Here is a 6160-nt window from a genome sequence, read left to right on the forward strand (position 1 = left end):
CCCCCCCCCCACACACAAAGGAGCTGGGACCCCCGTGCCTGGGAGGCGGGGGCTGGGCTGCCTGAGGGCTCAGTGAGGGGGGATTTGGGCCCAGCTCCTGCTGTGGCTTCTGGGCCTTGCTGGTTGCTCCCCCCTCACGTTCCTGCTCCCGGTGTCAGTGTGTTTTTTAAGAGGCATTGGGCGTTGGGGACAGCCCAGCTGGGGACTTTGACTGAGCTGTGCCAGCGCTCCAGCTGGAGCAAAGCTGGGCGGTGCTGGCTGGAGGGGCTTGCCCCTCTGCTGGGCATGAGACCTAGCACCAGGTTTGGGGGCAGGGAGGAACTGCACCCCTGGTCAGGTTCGTAGGGCCTGTGGGGGTTTCCCCTTTCTCTGAAGTAGGGGCCGTATCCAGGGTGTATTGGCCTTCCACAGAAGCAGGACTTCGGCTGCTGTGGTGCCATGTTTGTATGGGATGGTGTGGACAGGCGTGATCTGGCCTCAGGCAGGGGGCTGAGCTAAGTGATTCTGGAGGGCCCTCCCAGGCCTGCTTCTCTGCAATTTTTGTGAAGCTTTTTAGACTGAAGCCCCCCCCCGAAAACACCAGCTTGTTGCTTTCACTCATTTCTTTGACTATGGAAAAAATAACAGAGGCATTTTCCTGTTGCCGAGAACTGGGATCACAATAGGTCATCCTGTTTTTAACACCGAGGATTCCCCTTTGAAATCTCTGGGTTTGTCCTGTGAATCCTGTTGGCTATGCCTAGCGCTGCTAACACAGTGCGGCACCCCACAACACCCTTAAAAGGATCTCAAGGCAACTCACGGTGCTGGATCACCCTGGTTGAGAATCGCTGTGTTAAGGCAAGGCTGGCAGCTCTGATCCCTGTGTAGAAACCTTGCGGAGGAAATGTCTGGGACCAGAGTGCTGGGTTGACTTGGAATTGATTGACCCAAACGTGCAGCTCAGGGTTATCCCGACAAGAAAGTGGCCCCATGTCACCCCAGCAATGGGCACGAAGAAGTGGGATGGAAGAGTTGCCTTCAGGTTCCCCACCTCTGATGTTAACACTGCAGCTGATGGCGAGAATTACTGCAAAGTGGGCTGGGTATGAGATGGGAGTTGGGCACTGCCTGGAGTCTCCTGGAGCAGTGTGTTGTGGAAACGGGCTGCCTGTATGGGGGAGAGGACCAGGTGTAGGTTTTGGACACAGGGCCCTTCTTTGTTCTGGTTTTGTGCAGAGCTGCGCGCAACAGAATCTTGATCCATAACTAAAGCTCCTGCCTCGAACAATATTACATAATGAAAGGGACCCCGGACCAAGAACATGAGCTCCTTTCTCCCACATCCTAGAATTACTAGGTTGCCTCCAGCTGTGAACATAACTGGCCATGCCATTCTTGAGCCAGAAAGATTGAGCATGACTACAGCGTGATCTGTTGGATGAAATAGGGCACCACCTTCTCTGTTGGTCAGGTTGTGAAACCAAGTCAGCCTTGTTTGGCCAGTTTGAGAGAGGCCATAAGCACCTGTGCCTTCAGTAGGACATTTAGGGTTAGGAACGTCAGAAGGAGGGTGCGTTCTCGCTTGGCCATGCTTCATAAGGCACGTAAGCCTCGGCCAGGGCTGGGGTTTCAGACTGGCCTGTCCTCAGCACTTCCTGTTGGCAGCTCTCTGCTCAGTGTCTTGGCTTTTGTGAATTTGGAGGGGTCAACCCTGTCCTTGCTTTATTATGCACCTAGCTGCATAATTTAGGACCCAGCATTACATTCTGGGGGCTAGATACATAGTGGCTAGAGCAGCAGGATCTTCATCTGCTTTTGTGCATCTAAGGCTGTTATCTACCACCTTACATGCATTTCAAACCTGGACATAAATCTGGATCCAGATATGCATTGTTTAAAACTCCTATCAAAGTTTAGGCTCCGTTGAATTTGGGTAGCTGACCTAGGTTTTGGGGTTTTTTTGTTTGGTTTGGTTTTTTTTTAAGGAAGATTATTAACTGCGAGGAGAATTCTCACTTCCCTTCTCCCTCCAAGGTTTTTGTTACAAGCCCGTAATGCAGAGCAGCAAGGGTTGAGCACCTTGCCACAGAAGTGTGCTAAGTTTTGTACATCACACTGGCCAACAGGCTGAATCGCACTGATTAATTATTTAGCGGGTTTAATTTCTCTTTTTCAGTAAAGCTGTGTGAGAACTTAAGTTAATTATGCTCCACTGGGCATGTGAACATTGTGACTGCTCCCTTGCTTCATCCATCAAGCACACTTTAACAACAGATGCAATTAGAAGCAGCGAGTCTTTGGACATTAGGGGGCCAAATGCCTGCCAAAGTTACTAGAAGCTCTTCCCTCGGTTTTGCTGTGAGCCCAGGCTCCCTATTCAATGCATGGGGAAAGGTAGGCACCTAAGACTGGGACCCATACAAGTGAGCAGGCATCTGTGTTTAGCCTCCCAAGCTCTGTAGGAAATGCTGAGGAGAGGGGCAGGGCTTAGGTAGCTAACACCAAGCTGGAGCAAGCTGCTTCCTATCACTCCGGTTAGTGGACATGAATACTCCCCTGTAGTTAAGCATCTGAGACAAGTCAGCCCTCTCTTGAGAGAGAAGAAGGTGGCATCACCACCTGATGCCCAGCAGCCACAGAGACTTGCAGTTAAATTGGGCATGGTAGTTCAAGCTGACGATTTGAGGCCCAGTTCAGTCGGGACTTGTGCATGTCCTGTTACCCAGAAAGTGTCTTAACCACATGGCCAGAAAGTATTCTGGGTTGAATCAATCTCTGGTTCCACTGTGCACGGACTAATTAAAAACTTAATACGCCAAAGAGAGAAAATGGCCCTAGCTGGTGGGCAGAGGGGGAGAGCTGGGTTTCAGTCCCTGCCTTCCATGGCAGTGAAAAAATATCGGAAGTGTTAGAGACGTAGTCCTGAATACCTTATACTATTCTAACGGTGAGGGTGAGCTCAGAGGTTCATCTTTGCTCAGGCAGAAGAGGGAATTGAATGCAAGTCTCCCACCCCCAGGTGACTGCTGTGACCACTAAGCTCTTGAGTAAAGGGAGACTCGTCCTAGGGAGTTACCTGAGCTTTAACCTAATAATCTATTGGATCAGGCTTGACAAGCAAAGGAAAACCTATCTGGGGAATCCCACTGGGTCTTGGGTGTGAGCACTGAGCTGATCTGTCCTGTCAAGATTTACATGACCCCTAGCAAACATGGAGGCACCCAGGGCCTTTACTGGGGTAACTTTGGCCCCCAGGGATTAGGCATCTTCAGGGATTGGTGGGGGTTTTGAGGATCTAAATTTTGCCCACTGGTGCCTAGCAGCCAGGTCTGTCTTGTGAATCTAGCCCTGGGTGCCTATCTGCATTTTTTGTTCAGGTCAGTGCCACTTAGGTACGTACATTTCTTCAGAAATCTGACCTTTTGTACCTAATGGAGTTTGGCCACATACCATGTTGCTACAGGTAAGATCTGAAAGGGGAAACGGGTGTAGCTCACATAAGTCAAACAGCGTCAGGAGAGACTCTAATTGCCATGTCTATCACATCAGTGAACATTCGTTTTTCTGAAAATCCTGCTGGAAGCTTAGGACTCGGCTAACTGCTTTCAGCATTGTGATTTGTAACTAAATGCAATCTGTGGCAAAATAAATTGTTGAGATTGCCAAAGCCACACAGTTTTTGATTGAAGCATCCAAACCATATTTCTGTCAACCTATGGTCTGCAGACCCCTGAGGACCTGCAGGCTATGTCCTAGAGGGTCTGCAAAAGATGCCTATGCTCAATCCAAAGTATGTGAATGCCCATATTTACAATCCAATAGGGTCTGCACCTCCATTTGAAATTTTTTAGGGGTTCACAAATAAAAACAGGTTGAAAACCACTGTTCTGTGGCTTCGCTTCATGATTGCTGTTTTTTTATTGGCACATTTCCAGCAAACAAAAGCAAAACAACTAAATTATATCCAGTATAGTAGAGGTCTAGGCTATTAGGAATACTAGCTCCAGGTACCAGTCCCACCTATGACACTACATACAAGTCTCTTTCTCCAGCCATGAGGAGGTAGGTCTGACTTCAAACAGAAACAGCAATCAAAACCCAGCCTGGATAGCTCTAAACAGAAAGCATTCAGCAAAGGGAATGAGCTTTCCCTTGGCTTATTTCCTTATTGCTAGTTAAACATTAAATATTAAAGCACTTATATACAAACAGAACATTTTACTTATTAATTAATCCTCACAGCATACTTGTGAGAGAAGCCAGTGACCCTATGTATTTTAAAAGGGAAACTGAGGTAGGGGGAGAGGGGAAGTGACTCAACTGAATTCAGAGGGTATCACAGGAATAATGTAATTCATAACTTTGTCTAGCACTCTAGTCACTGTGAAGCCTGCCCCAGCTTGGGCTCACCTGGCATCCCTCATCCAAGACTCTTAACAGTGCTTTGCTAGGAATAATTAAGCTTCAGAACACTCATGAGAGGGATGATTATGTATCCTGTACAGATGGATAAAGTGAGATACAAAAACTGTTGATCATCAAAGAGCAGCATCGCTGGGAAAGAAACCCAGTCTCTGTTTTAACCAATAGTTCACTCCTCATTTGCATAGCCCAGTTTTCTTCCGTTTTTTGCCAGAAGACACTGCAGTAGTAACTGCAGCAAAGTTTGTACTGCAACATCGCCACTTTGCAGAGATAAATAACCTCTTCTCCCAAGTCTTTGCTTGGCTGCTTTTTTTGGCTTGGGACGATCTACTGAAGGCAGTTCTCCTACACGCTCCACTCCTGTAACCATTGCCTCAGTTCTGCAGAGTAAGACATGGCAAAGAAGAGGAGAGAGGAATGGGGCAATCACTGCCTTCAATGACTGCTTCTTTGGCTAAGTACAGATAGTCAAAATGCTCGAGGCTGAATTGATTCTGTCTTTACAGGTTAGTCTAAGATGCAGAGATTAAATTGCAACACAAGTGAACAGACATTTGCCTTTAATTCAGCTTCCTCTTCCTGCTGCCCCCAAGGTCTCTGGGATTTTCAGTCCAGAGTCACAGCAGCAGGACTCTGCAGGGTTGCTCATCACTTCTTCTTCCTGCTTCCAGGTGCCTCTGGGATTTGTAGTCCACAGTCACAGCCAGCAGTAAGTTTGAGTGGGGGAAGGGGTGTTTAACCTCCCTTCCTGGGGGCAGTCCTCTCTCCAGAGATTGGGCTTGTCCCCCACCCCCATCAGCCAGCCCTCACTGCCCCAGTGAGGAAGCAGAGGGTCGGGCCAGCCCTGCTATCTGGAGCAGACAGCCCAGTCCAGCCCAGGGCTGGAAAGCATGCTGGGATGCTGGGGGACTCTGATTTAATTTGAACCAAGAAGGGGTCTGGGACAGAAGTTTCATAAATCGGTTTGATCCAAATGAGTTCAGTCTGATACTACATTCAACCAGGTTTATCTTAAACCAATTTCAGCCATTTTGAAATTGGTTTACTTGCACTGAGCTTCTGTTCTGTTACAGGTTTAAACCAGTTTCTGATCACTTAAACTGGTTTATGTGTAATTTCTGTCCCTAGCCAGGGATCACAGGCTGGATCAGATTAAGGGCCTGACTGAAAGCCCAGTGATGTCAGTAGAGTCTCCTGTTGACTTTTACATGTTTTCAATTAAGTGTTAAGAGCTTGGGCCACCAAAGGATTTGGGCACCAAGTCCTACCTCTGCCCTTATGGGTACCTGTATCTAAAATTTAGATCAGAGATAGGCAACCCCCAGCATGGGTGCCAGAGTGCGGTGCTCCAAAGCATTTTGCTTGGCATACATCCTGTCAGACCAACCTGGTGGCCTTTTCTGATCAGATCACCAAATCATTAGATGCAGGGGTAGCAGTGGACATAGGGTAGCATAGGGGTAGTAGTGGACGTAGTCTTCCTGGACTTCCGGAAGGCTTTCGACACTGTCTCTCACCCCATTCTCATTAAGAAAATGGGGGACTTTGGTGTTGATACCCACACAGTCAAATGGGTCGCCAACTGGCTGGAGGGCCACACCCAGAGGGTGGTAGTGGATGGGTCCTTCTCAACCTGGAAGGACGTGGGCAGTGGGGTTCCGCAGGGCTCGGTCCTCGGGCCCGCACTGTTCAACATCTTCATCAGTGATTTGGACGAGGGGGTAAAAAGCACCCTGTTCAAATTTGCTGATGA

The sequence above is a fragment of the Gavialis gangeticus genome, unplaced genomic scaffold (assembly GCF_001723915.1).
Source record: "Gavialis gangeticus isolate Ggan-Ray unplaced genomic scaffold, GavGan_comp1, whole genome shotgun sequence".
NCBI lineage: Eukaryota > Metazoa > Chordata > Crocodylia > Gavialidae > Gavialis > Gavialis gangeticus.